This window comes from Gymnogyps californianus, chromosome 6 (assembly GCF_018139145.2).
Source record: "Gymnogyps californianus isolate 813 chromosome 6, ASM1813914v2, whole genome shotgun sequence".
In the NCBI taxonomy this organism is placed as follows: domain Eukaryota; kingdom Metazoa; phylum Chordata; class Aves; order Accipitriformes; family Cathartidae; genus Gymnogyps; species Gymnogyps californianus.
Window position 1 is genome coordinate 17978858 of NC_059476.1, and position 13847 is coordinate 17992704.

Consider the following 13847-nt stretch of genomic DNA (forward strand, 5'->3'; position numbering starts at 1 on the left):
ACATTTTAATAAGCAGTGCAAATAAGATTGGTATTTATAACTGTATTCAGCAAAACTGGCATATAAGCTATAACTGAACATCCATAATTTGGAAGCACATCTTGAGAAAGAAATGTAATTACAGCTCAGTCACCTCAGTGTAGATAGTCCAAGACTTACAGTATCAGATGTTTATGCAGAAGTTGTTTCACAATGCTTTCAGCTTACTCAAGTTTCACTTTCCCAGGGACCGTGAAATTAAAAGGCCTTCTTTATAGCTAATGTGATTAGAAATTCATCCCAAATCAAACTCGAAAGAAATTTTGCTCTCAACTCATGAGCTCTGGGGACTGTTTTCCAAAATCAGGACTGGAATCTTTCATCACAAAATCAGTGCTCTCTGTCACGTGCAAATTCAGAAGCCTGTTCTGGCTGTGTCGGATTGCTAGGTAAAAGAGAAAGCTTCACCTGCAAATGAGGTATGAGATGTCAAGTCTTGAGTCTACCATTTGTATATAGCAACATGCAGTTATGGAAGATCCTGGATAATAAGTAAGTGAGCTGTGATAAGGAACACATAATTACAAGCTTTGTTTAATTATGGTGTGGGAAGCATTTGATCTCCTTTTCTTGAAATAAACATCTACCAATTTTCACTGCTGTGAAAAACGTTACTAGTTTATTTTACCAGGAATTTATAGCATATGCAGAAAAATTTGCTATTCATAAATCAAGTAAGTGTTCTGTAATTAAGATTGATTTCTAGATTAGTTTTTAACATCTTTTTTCATTTGTTAGTAATTTTTAATAACTCCAGACTGAAATTTTTCATCCTTGCCTTCCAACCAAAGGCAATGTCTTTTCCTGAGGCATATGAGTAAATTCTCAATTGTAAGAGATGATACATATCAGGAAAGTACCTTTGTAATGCTGAGATGTTCCACTTGAAACGTCTGCACTTGCATAATTCAAACTGCAAGAACTAGAAACATTACACATTAACTCCTTTTTCATCCTCCCCCTCCACTCGCATTTTTTCTTTCATTTCTTCATTAAGGAAGGTAAACAACCTAATGTGGAAAATTCACTTTTCAGCTTTTTCACAGCTATCAACATTTAAATCCACGGACAAGTTCTCCATGCACCAGGTGCAAAGGCCTGGATCTCCTGTTAGCCCCTTTGTAGCTGGGTCAGGAGAGAGTTCGTAAGGCAAAATCTTTTGGAGTGTTGGTGTCCAATCGTCACTAAACCTGGATTCCATAAATGTGGATTTGAGACCTTGCTTTGCCTAAGTAAACTCAGCTAAATTATTTTAGCATTCCCTGCTTCCTTTCCCACCTGCAGTGTGGAAATATTTGTATTTCCCTATCTCACAGGGGTGCTATAATGGAAAAGCATCAGGAATTGCGACGTCTTTACTTAAAATAGTAAGGAAAACTGTACAACTGCACTGCAGGTGAAAGCCGTAACTTGCTTCCCAAGGTCCCACTCACCAGCTGTGATGCCACAGGGCCACGGGAGTTGCATGCATTGGGGACATCTGAATATTGTGGAGGTTACTGGCCAAGCAGTGGCCAATGCTGCCATCGCTGCAGCTGCCAGACAGTCCTCTGTGCTGTCAGGGGCCACCCCAGCCTTGCAGGCAACAAAAGAGGATGATGGTTCAAAGGGCAAACAGGCGTCCGCTGGCAAAATTAATTCTAGTCTACTCGTGACAGAGATTTACATCCATCTTTTCTCAAGAATTTAGTCAGACACTTCAGTGCATTTTAACTCATTGTCCGTGCTTCTAGCGAGAATCAGTGTCTCAAACACTTGCATGCATAATGCATTTTCTTCTGTTACATATTTACTTCTCATTAAAAAGACAGGAAAATTGAAGGCATAAACATTAAGACAATAGTTAAAATTAAGAATAAAATAAAAGAGAAGTCAAGAAATAAATTAATAGACTTCTAACAGACTACAATGCCATCCAAATTTCACATGTAGAGAATTTTCTAATCCTGTTTGGAAGAGGGGACTACATAGGCTTTATTATGAAATTTATTCTTAGTTAATAAATGTAGGGTGTGCAACATGATACTTTCAGTTTCACTTTGAAATATTTTCATTTCTTGCTCCTATATTTTTATTTCAGTGGATTACTTTGCCTAACCAAAGACAAATCCTAATAAAAATACTAATAAGATCAATGAGATTTCTATGAGAATTAGACTGTTTCCTTAAGAAATAATACAGACAAAGAGCTTTTGCTGTCTCTTTAAGCAAGATGCAGCAGTACAGAAATGTTGTGACGATCTGCATTTGGACTTTCCCCACTCCAGAGAAAGCTTGAAGCTGAAACAGCAAAGGTGGTAGACGACTTCTATCCCAATACTTAGTAAGCAGGAAAGGTTTTCCCTTCTCCTTGGGATGTACCATAATGGATTTTTAATTACCCTATATCCTTTAAATACCAGTGCTGACTCAGGTTGAATGTTTTATGTCTAAATATGTAGATTTAGTTCCTTGCTTTCCTTAGTTTTTGATGTAGCTTAAATGCCACTTTAAAAATCTCCACTTATTCCCAAAACTGGAAAAGGCCAGGGCTGCAAATTCAGAAGATACCTCTTCATACAGTGACCTCCCGATAAAAATGATACCTAAAAGAGACCAAAAGAGGTTTCCAGTACATAACCACTCTTGTGTCACAGAAACACACTACAGGACGCTTCCTTGGTAGCTATATACACTCCAAAGAAAAAAAAATGTATCTGAATTTGACTTTAAATCACATTTTTATATATTATTTACTCATTTTTAGCATAGAAAGGCTATGACAAAAGTCTACTCAGGCATCAAATATTTACAGAGGCAGCCATTGCCTGCTGATTAGAATTAATTCTGGATATTCTCCTGTTCACAGGAGGATCTAGGAAATATTTGCTCAGCAAAGCAACACTATCTTGCCTCCTTTTACAGCAGCAGAGAATATTACACTCCTGCAGCAGAAAGGGGGCAACAGACGCATTACAGCAGTTTCTCTTCCATCCTGCCATGAGCAATTGAGACTTTTGCAATGATACCTGTTACTTGAGAAGGAGGAAAGACTCCCTCACAGCTCGGGAGCATATTGTGTTCCGAGTTCTTCTAGGAAGCTCACTTCTGCTCTTGTAACTAGACTCTTCACTGTGCTATCTTGGATCTAAAGCCAGGCAAAACTGGTATTCTGAAATAATTTTGAAGTGTTTTGCCAAAGCTTAACAACGACAGAATGGAAAGATCACAGCGTTAAAAGCCTTGTGGCACCACCATAGACTGCATGGATTTGAACCTGAGACCACAGTTTAATCATAGCACGTTCCCCATCTCAGCTCCATGTCAAAAGAAGTACCTAGTCAGGCGAACAGAGACAGACACATTCCAATACTATGAATCTATAACTGGGCATTTTTCTTAGCACTAAGGAAACCAAATCCAATCTTCTAACCAAGCTTTGCCATATTCTTGAGATTTGCCAAAAATTTATGATAGTCTGTCTTGGCAAAATATGCTGTCCACTATTTAAGTCCATTTGACACTTTTCCATAGATAAACAGTGAATTTGTATTTTATGCATTGTTTTATATTGAAAATAATGCATAAAGAAAATTGTACAAGGGAGAAACTATTTCTGTACATCACATTCTCCTACGACTACAACCACACAGAAGACTTTTTCAAACTATCTTTCTAAACTGGACATGGAGATGCAAGGTGGAATTACATTAATGGTGTTCTAGGTGGGATGAAAACCCAATATAGAAGCCATTCAAGCTAGCAATATGTTCAGCTGAAGAGCAATGTACATCACCTTATGTTCAGTGCTGTGCAGTATGGCTTTCAGATCATGAGTGACTCACCTCCTGTCAGCCCACCATCTGCTTATCGTTCACAATTAAGACAAACTCAGAGATGCAGTACTTAGGCAACAGCCTTACCTGTCTTGCAGCATCCCTTAAAATTTTAAATGAAGGATATTTTCAGCAAACACAATGTCTAAAAAGCCCCTACTTCAGTGGCCTTTCTCACTAAACAATTTCTTCAACTGCAATTGTATAAAGGTACTAAGTAAAGTAGACAGGAAATAACCATGATTACAAGCCTGTCTTTGTTACCAAAAATAAAGATATAGCTAGAAACTACATTTGACAGAGCTTATAGAGAGAAAACAGACACCTGTATACAAGAATCAGTGGAAGTCACTAGAGACTGTAAATAAAACAGCATTCAGTCTTTGAAAAAGATACTACAAATAGTAGCAATACAGTTCCCTCAGAAATTGAAAATATACAAAAATACACAAAATATACAAGTTTGTATTTTCTGATCAAGCCCCATATCCGGATATTTGCTGGGGTCTTACTACTTTCCAAATAGCAATGGTGGCAGTTCAGATGTTACCATGCTACAGTATTGCAGCTGTGGTTAAAGTGGAAACTAACTTGGCAATGTTTTAGTTCTTGTGGTTCTGTGGACTATATTCCTGCCCCATGGGCTGAGTAGAAAGAATATACAACAAAAGGCTTTCTTTATGCACATACTACTGTTAGACTGAGTTATCACTATTGCAATGATGAGGAATGCCTCAGGGTTACAGATACATTGTCAGAGTTGGAGGGTTTTTTCCATTTTAATGAAAATTGCATCCAGAAACTCCAATGAAATAAAACAATTTTGTCCTTTTTCCCATCCTTTCTTACTGAAAATAATCCCATTCTCAAACAGTTGAAATACCAGTTGATATTATCTGGAGGTCACCAAAGAACTGATAGGATATGAAAATGTCAGAGGAAATCGCAATTTTTCTTCCCAACACCCTTGATGCCTGCGATGGAAACCAGTTTCAAGTTGTCTGAGTATCTTCCATGGCACATTTTATCCTCTCTATCCCAGTTAGGAAAATACGGAGAGAGGCGCAGAGGCTGCAGTCTTGGCTGGCTTATGTATGTATATATAATATATAAATCCGTACAAGCCTAGAACTCTCCAGAGTCTCCTCCACTTCTTCAGCCCCATGATTTTCCACTACTCTGTTCTGGAGCCTGTTCAGGACAACTTCTAAATTAGAAAATTTTAGAATTAGTTGACCTTGCCCAGTCTCCTTTCATGGTACCCTGCCATGATCAGCCATCTATGGAATGCCATTTGGGGGGGTTTAACAGTATAATTATAGAAGTGTTTCTTTAATGTTGGAAACACTATGCTCATTTTTAGGGACGTTAAGCAAGATAAATCACAGGCTCTTTTTGATAACAGTGTGACAGACTAGTGCTAAATAGTACTAGATGTCTATTAACCCTCTCTGAAGAGCAAGAGTGGATCAGCCTCTGAGAAGAAAGCATATGCTGGTCCAGCTGTAGGGAGCACCAGGTCTGTAACAGTCAGCTTAATCTCACTAAGTTTTAGTGAAAGTAGGAACATTTATCTTTGTTAGTACTCTAGACCAGCCTAAATAGCAATAGACTATCAGCTGCGGAGCAACTCGAGTACCAAAAATCAAAGAAACAAGTCACCTTTTTAAGACACAGACCCAAATGACCTGCTTATGTTTGTACACAAAGCCAGAAGCAGAACCAGAAATGGAAGCTGTTTCCCAAATCACAAACTGGTTCTTCACCATCATATGTCTGGACAGGATCTTTTTCCTCTACGCTGTCAGTTGACTTGCTTTCCTTTTCTCTATTACATGGCTGTACTCAGACCACAGAGAAGAGGTTGTTGTAGTTTCGATTCACTGGTCTTTCTTCCCTTTTTGAAAATCATATTTGGTAGTCAGAAAGTGCTGCACCTGGGACTCAAAACTCAGAAGAAAATAACTTCTGGCTCATTCAAGCAATGAAGTGTGAAGGACTATTAATTTATAATCTCATTTTAGCAGAATTCCACATGTGCCCCAGCTCAAGTACACACTGGGCAGAAAACAGAGCAGATGTCTTGGCTCATTTTGCTCCAAGTCTCCAAACTGGAGTCCTCTCAGTTTTTGAAAGAAATACAATATTTAATTTACAGCATGTTATCAACACATATTTATGCTCTCTGCAGGAGAGGCATTTCATTCTTTTCGCTTTAGACTAGCCTCTGTGAAAACGAGTGAAATCATAACCTCTTTTTGCTTTTGTATAAGCATGCAGAGCTTCATTCATTAGTTCATACGTTTGTGCTGTGATGGCATGTGGTCTATGCAGTATTTCTAACATAATGAAGGAAAGTATTAAACCATTTCATTCAGACTTTCTGGAATTCAGAAATGAGAAAAGAACAGGTAAACAGTTGAGATAACATGAAAACTGCAGTGCTTAAAAATGGGGTCAGCTAGACAAGCAGGGTAGAGAAGTTACAAGATGAGCTGCAAGGAGAAGTTAAGGGACTGTGGCAGGAGGGCCTGTTGCAGCTGCAAGCCAGACAGTTGGTGCTGTAGCAACCAGTCACTTGAAACAGCTTCAGGAGAGGCTGTTCAGCGCAGCTGGCCTGGAGAAAGATGAAGTGCAGTTGACAGGAATGCCACAGCAGCCCTTTGTGCAACAGAATTCAAGACCTGAAACCCAACAGCCTGCACAGCTACAGGTGGCAACCCGTAGCACTAATAAATTTGCCAAAAATAGATATTTCAAAGATTAGCCCCAAACAAATGCAGAAATTGCATTCAGCATGCAAATAAATAGCTCTTTACTAGCACCTTCCTCATAAACTCCCTTTCCAAGAGAAACACCAATGTGAGGAATGTAGAACTACCTTAGTAACACCATGGACACTGGTATGATGGTACTTCTGCTTATCTACATGATGGATGGTATTAACACTCGTCAACACATGATTCAGAGCATCAGAGAGCCTCTCTGGATAGATCATCTGTAACCACCTAAATACAGACAGTGTCATAATGCACATATTTATGAAATTAAGAGTCACAGGCAACCTCCATGCTAGCTTTCTCTAATTTTCAGTGCTTCAGAGCATCTGTACGCTTGCAGTGGGTGCAGTGTAGGAACTGAGGAGCTAGCACCAAGCACAGGAGCTGATCAGCTGCCAGAAGCAGGAAAGCTGCACTACTGGATGCTGCACGTGATCTGAAATGCCTTGTCTCAAGGTGCAGCTCCGCTACGTCTTGTTCCGGAGACTGCTCAGTTGTCACCAGCTCTGGCACCGTGCTCCACCGCACAGTGTAAACACACTTTGACTTTACAATCGTGATGTTTGTTTACAATTCTTAGAAGTAAAATTCAGATATGCTCTGAATTCTTGAAGAGGTGAAGTGTTTTCAGGCCAGACTATGGCCAATCTCTCGCCACACTAACAGCAGTATATGCAGCTTCCCTGCAGCATGTTACAGTTTAGGACTACTCAGACCACTCCTCAGAGGTTATTTTATCAACCTTCTGGAGGACAGAGGGATGAAAGGACACTCTCCAGAGTAAGGAGGCAGTTCAGTCTCCCTGCCCAAAGCTGTCTTGGTCTGGGCTGAGACTGCTGTTAAAAATTATAATGGAACAGTATTGCCTGATCTGTTTTGAAAAATATTTTATTTTATTCTTCTACAAGCCATGCCTGATTTTTCAAAGTCTGACAATCTCCTTCTGTTCCTAATAGTCAAGAGTTCTGAGGGGAAAAAAGAGATTTTCTGTATTTTACAGTTCTTATACCAGCTTTCCTGTTTTCCGTTCTCCTCCACCCGCTGCAATTGCACATTTTAGGTACTCTCCAATGATATCCTTGACAGAGCATTAAGTCTCAGTTTCTTCTTCACAATTCTGGCACTTCAGTTTCCCCAGACACCTGCTACCACAGCTCTGTCATTTCTCCTATTTAGTTCCTCACTGCCCAGTTTCATGGCTTTTTATTATTTTAAAAAGCTCTCAGAATACAGACAATAACCTAAAAATATCTTACCATTTCAGTTAATTTGCCTTACCATACATTTCATAAAAGTAATCAGATCCTTTTCTAAATCCCTGATCTGGCTGATATAATTAATTACCTTTATCAGTATGTATCTTCCTTATCTGATTTCTCTGGCTGAAGAAATACACGGGAATATAAGGCGTAATCATGCTGTTGCTTTAATGAATAGATATTACAGTTCAAGATCACAGAAGTAAAAGGATTTTTTGTATTGCTTGAAATGTCAGCATGAACTACCAGCTATATTCCCTTTATATTACTGGTACAAATAATGTTTAAGAAATTATTCATAACTAGATGGGTTTTGTCCACATATAGCCCACAAATAGATAGATTTAAATATACTCTGAAAAAAATTCCAAAGTCAAATATTTCCTGTCATTATTTTGTCTTTTTAAAGAAACAGAAGTATAATTCACATGTAGAGTCTTACAGGTATTCTCTGCTAGCTAATCCCTTTCCAGGGATGTATTGAAAATTATAGATAAAACCAAAATTTCAACAATTTCAGCTTTTAACCAAAAGCAGTACTAAACATGTATGATATACCTCCATCACATTGGTACTTTACTGGTTTTTAGCTTTAAAAAAAAAAAAAAAGTGCTTTAATTAAACACTGAAAAATAACAAATGTAGCTAATTTCAGATCACAGACCAGCACCCTTACAGATGATGTCTTTCCAGCAACACTTCTCTACCATCATCAAGGTGAATATAGTATCAGATCCTCTGTTAATCACAAAGAATAATGGGAATAAATTCTTCAGGATTAAAGATGTAAATGGTCCAGAACCAGCCTAAGTGTAAACCAACATATCAGTATATATCTATACCTATCATGTACCTTGCAGAGTCCACAGGATGGAACACCAGTTTCTGGGACAGCCCCACTTTCTGTACAGATTTGAAGTGTTGTTCATTCACAACCAGCGCACCAAGAACATTTTGAAACGCAGCCCCATGGCGTAACTCCAGCAGATACCTGGGCAGGTTTACAATTTATTCTGTATCAAGTTCAAAATTTTGCTTCTTTATTATGGTATTTCTTTCTACTCTAATATTCTTGAGTATTGGCTTACTGAAAGTTAAAGCAATCCTGGGTCAGATCAAAGGTCTAATTCATGACATTTGCGACATTAGCCTGCATCAGGTGCCTAAGGAAGATAAGAACGAGCCAATGGGTGTGGGTGGGTGCCTCCGTATGCATGTGTATGAACAGTACATCACTCACTGAGCTGGTATAACACTCCAATGGACCATGCTGAAACAAATAAATTTATGCTGTGAACTTTGATTCAGGAAAGTGTTGGTGGTATCAGTTCCACCAGGAATAAGAATAATAATAGAAATCTATAATTTCTTTAAAAGCTCATGATACTTTGAGGAGTCTTTTTCATAAAAGGGGAAATTCTCCTGTGAACAGAATGATGAAAGTTAACTGACCTCGAGGAAGGCTTAAGCTTGAAAGAAATCACAACCCTTAAGGAACAGATACCTTAAAAAACAATAATTTCTCCCTGGAAGACTGTATTGTATCACTATTGTCTTCCTATTTGCTAACTCATATGACCATTTTATAGCAAAAGCTATACAAATACCTTGTCAACAGTTTCAAATTACAAATAGTACATAGCAATCTAGTCTTCACTCATCAGTCTGTTTATAAACATATTCCTAACTCAACATTATTGTGGTGATAACAAACAGGACAATTTCAAATGTATAACATAACCCCAGGCAGATCTCTACAACACAGAGAAGGTTTAAGTACCCAAGTCCATGCTGCAGATGTTGGTAAAATCCACTAGTGTCCAGAAATTAAAAATCTCGTAAGACTACCATCTATGTATATTATTTCTAAACTACCGGTCGAAAATTTTCTTTAATGCCAAAATATTTTAGATTGCAATTTCCTCAGTGAAGTGACCTTCTTCTTGTTCTCTATTAGAACAAAATACAATGAAAAGGGATAATTGTTTATGAATAAGACTACTATGTGCTACTGCAATACAATGAATATTCAAATTTACATATATGCATTTCTTTACATGCAGACTTCTATCAAATTTTCTTTCTTCTTTCACTTCTCCTCGAGTTCCCTTTATATTTTATATCTGAAGGGATGACAAAAGAAGTAGAAACATTTATTCTGAAACCCAGTGTTTGATACTAAATGTAGAATTTTTTCTCCCAATATACTCTGAGAGTAGGAAGATGCAGGCTTTTATGACCATGAACTTATGAAATAACTCTTTTAAATGCTGTACTACAGCAATAAATGCTTCAAAATAGGATATATAAAAAATAATAAACCACTGATATAGTGTGGCACTCCTATTCATCTGCTACAGTTTTGTAGTCTTAATGCAATTAAATTTACCAACTGTGTAAACATATTCTTTGCAACAATTCACAAAATTTGCAGTCTTAGACAACAGAAAAAGTTCATGGCTATAGTTACAAGTTTGAGCAATTTTTCTCCACAGAAGAGCGTATTCCATGAAACTCCTTACCTCATTTCACAGCCATATAGCACCTTTGGTCACAAAATGTTATCTTGTTATTATTTCAAATAGTAGTTTGCTACTTTTTTAATTAACAAGACAATAATTTCTTTCTTTAGAAAGTCCCCCATCTCCTTGATCACTTCACTGTCTTTTTTTGAAGGCGGTATTTCAAATCCACTATACTTTTGGGCGAGAAGGACTTTTGGAACTTTTTCTGTTCGGTGACTTCTGCTCCCGGAACATAGTGTTAGGCAATTCCAGTTATTCAAGAAACAGAAGAGAGTAGTCTTAACAAGATGGAAACACATGAAAACAGAAAAGACTACAGACAAAAGTATTTTTCCTGTTCTTAAGCAGGAACAGGAAAATGCTCAGACAGCAAATATTATGGTCAGTGAAGCAATGCAGACTACCAAACTGTGCCAGAGAAAAGATGCACCAACCATTTTCCTGTATGTATTACAGGCCAGTGCAGGAAAGAAGTGGTTTAAAAACTATTGGTTTTTCAGCATTTTCCAGGTACTGAAGGCATCATTATATGTGTAAACAGTATCAGCACTATACAAAAATAACCTTATTTTAAGACATCCCTTTCATTTTGAAATTTGAAAACTTTGTGCAACCTTTTGTCTGTGTGAGTATCCATAGCAATTTTGTTAGCAGGGACACAAACTTATTTAGACCATTCACTATCTATGTCTGAATTCTGACTCATGCTCAGTAGGCACACACAGAAAGGAAGGACACAAAACGCTTCTCCTCCTCCATCCTCCTGTGCCCCATGCAAGTCTCATTCTCAGTGCCAGGGCCAAATAACCCACTCTGCTAAGCACTTCCACTAAGGCCTCTTGGGTACCCTCCAGAGTAAATCCACACCCCAAACAGGAGGACGGACAGGGAAGCAAACTTGTGCAAGATTTAATCCAGTTGCAGCAAGAGATGAGGAGGAAGGAGAGCAGGGTATACAAGCCCCAGAGAAAAGTCAGAAACAAGAGTGACTTGCCAGTCTGCAAAGAAGCCCATGCCCCATACCCTCCCTTCGTGGTTAGGATCAGAGCTAGATTAAAGCTGCCCTGTTACGAATATCTCCGTTGCAGTCACTCTTGACTGCTGGAAGGGGGTAAGGTTTGCAGACCAAGCAGCAGCACCATTCTTCAGAGTCATTGTAGCTGTCGGTTGGCTCCAACACAGGTCACTGTCTCCAAGGCAATCTGACCTCAAACGCTTTCAGTTTAACATTAAATAATTAGTCTGTCTGAAGGAGCAAATTTTGTGTTTCTGTGTGCATGTGGAACAGACGACAGTAAAACTGAAAAGCAGAAGTGCGGCTTTTTACACAGTGTGTTTGTCCCCAGAGAAATAAAACACATTTTCTCCACAGGTGCTAAAATCAGTTTGCTCAGAAGCCCCTTCATGAGAAAATCCTACTACATTTACTATTTTCACATCTTTGCCTACCCCGCAGTACATGCCTACACGTACAGCCTGTTTCCTCCAGTGAGCCTAAAGACAAACCCAAATCCCGTTCAATTAAATTTAGGGTTGCATTTTCAAATGCATCTCCTACTACTATTACTATATGAACAACTTTGAATATGCCATTTAGTATCCAAAGTGATAACAGATCAAAGCTTTAAGATTTCTAGGGCAGTTGCTAGGAGCCTTCCAAAATTAACACTGTGGCATTGACCCACAGTGAGGAGACTAAAACTTCTGAAAATTAGTATTATTTAAAAATACTTGGGACAGAAAAGTACCTTTCTCTCATCTGCTAAGACACAACTAAATGCCCACATGTAACTTTTCCTGTACAAGTAGTGTCTTCTAGTTTAAAACAGCTTATATGCATCCTGGAAATGGAAAAAATCCATTCAAATAGACTAGTTAATGAAAGTCTGAGAGCAACGCTTGGAAAAAACAGACATGTATTATTTTAAACATGAAGCAGCAGTGTTTCACCTGTTTATAGCAACCAGTAAGTAGTAAATACACAGAACGTCATGAGAAATCATGTTCCATAAACTCATGGTTTCCAAATACCAGCTATGGGACACTGAATGGCAAGTTAAGTAGGCAGTGTATCAACCAAAATAGAAATCAAGGGGAAACAAAACTATGTCTAAATTGACATAGTTTTAAACAATAGAGTTTGAGTGCTCTTTTGGCCTGGTACCAAGTCCCACAAATTTGCATTCAGACCCATATGATCAAGCACAAAACCCTCCTAGGCAGCATGTGACAGTCGACTGCTAACCTTCCGTTTCCCCTCCACTCTTCAACCCCACAGCGTATTGCTGGCATGTCTTCCTATGGACATTCTGAAAGCAGAAGAGACCGAATATATACAAAATACTTTAAAATAGCAGGCCTCTAGGAAAAATTCAAGCCTGCAACATGGCTACAGATTCCAGTTCAGATTCAGGCGGTATGAATTTGGGCTGTTTTCCAATTCAGATGTGGGTGGTATCGGTTTGGGCTATTTTCACTAAACTTCCACAGCCTTGAAAAACAGAACTGTAGCAATCATTTACTGACTTTCATGTGAACACAGATGGATCAAGCCAAATTCCTGCTACTGACTGGCTACATTTACATTCACATTACACTGCTTCCATGGTTGGAGCTCTCACCTTTAGTGCTATCCCAGTAGTAGCACAAAGACAGAGCTCAAGCAGTAGACTCAAATTTGAAATGGAGACCTTTGCGTATGAATAAATACTCTCTTTGAAGCAATTATCAGAGTCTGAGAGAGATTTAAGACAGCATGCAGATATAGGCAGGGAGAAGTACGTCTGAGCTAGGTGAAATACTATGACCTCGAGACAGTAAAATCAGACAGATATTTTGAAGTGAATTTTCAACCATTTTACATATTGCTCAGGAGAGCTTACATTGCTGCTCTTTTGTCAGGACTTCCTGAAGGAAAAGCCAAGCAAAAGCTCACGAAGCTGTCTTTTAAAGAGTAAAATGTGCAACATCTTGTGGTTCCCCACATTCCCCAGAAGTGGGAAAGTCAAAATAAAAAAATTCACTAGCTACTTGGCAAGACAGGTTGTACATGAAATCCACCTGAAGAATTCTTTCCTATAAAGAACAGTGGCATCCTTGACTCCTGAGTACTTCTAAGAAAAAATTTTGGCATGATCTTCTCTATTAATGTTGGAGACAAAATTTTGCTAATTAAGAAGGGGGTAAGAAATAGGTTTTCTAGCATAACTGAGAGAAAAAGTAACTCTTATATGGTCATGTTATGAATAAAATTGAAACCTGGTTATCAAATCGATTACTTCAAATCAGGTTTCTCAGCTGTTTTATATACATTGAAGGCACTAGACTGTATCTATGAGCATTAATGTAATCTGTAAAAAATAGCTTCCTCTTGAAATAGTCATGCATAGTTCATTGAGATCCTTTGATGCAGCACTGTCTCCTCAAAGC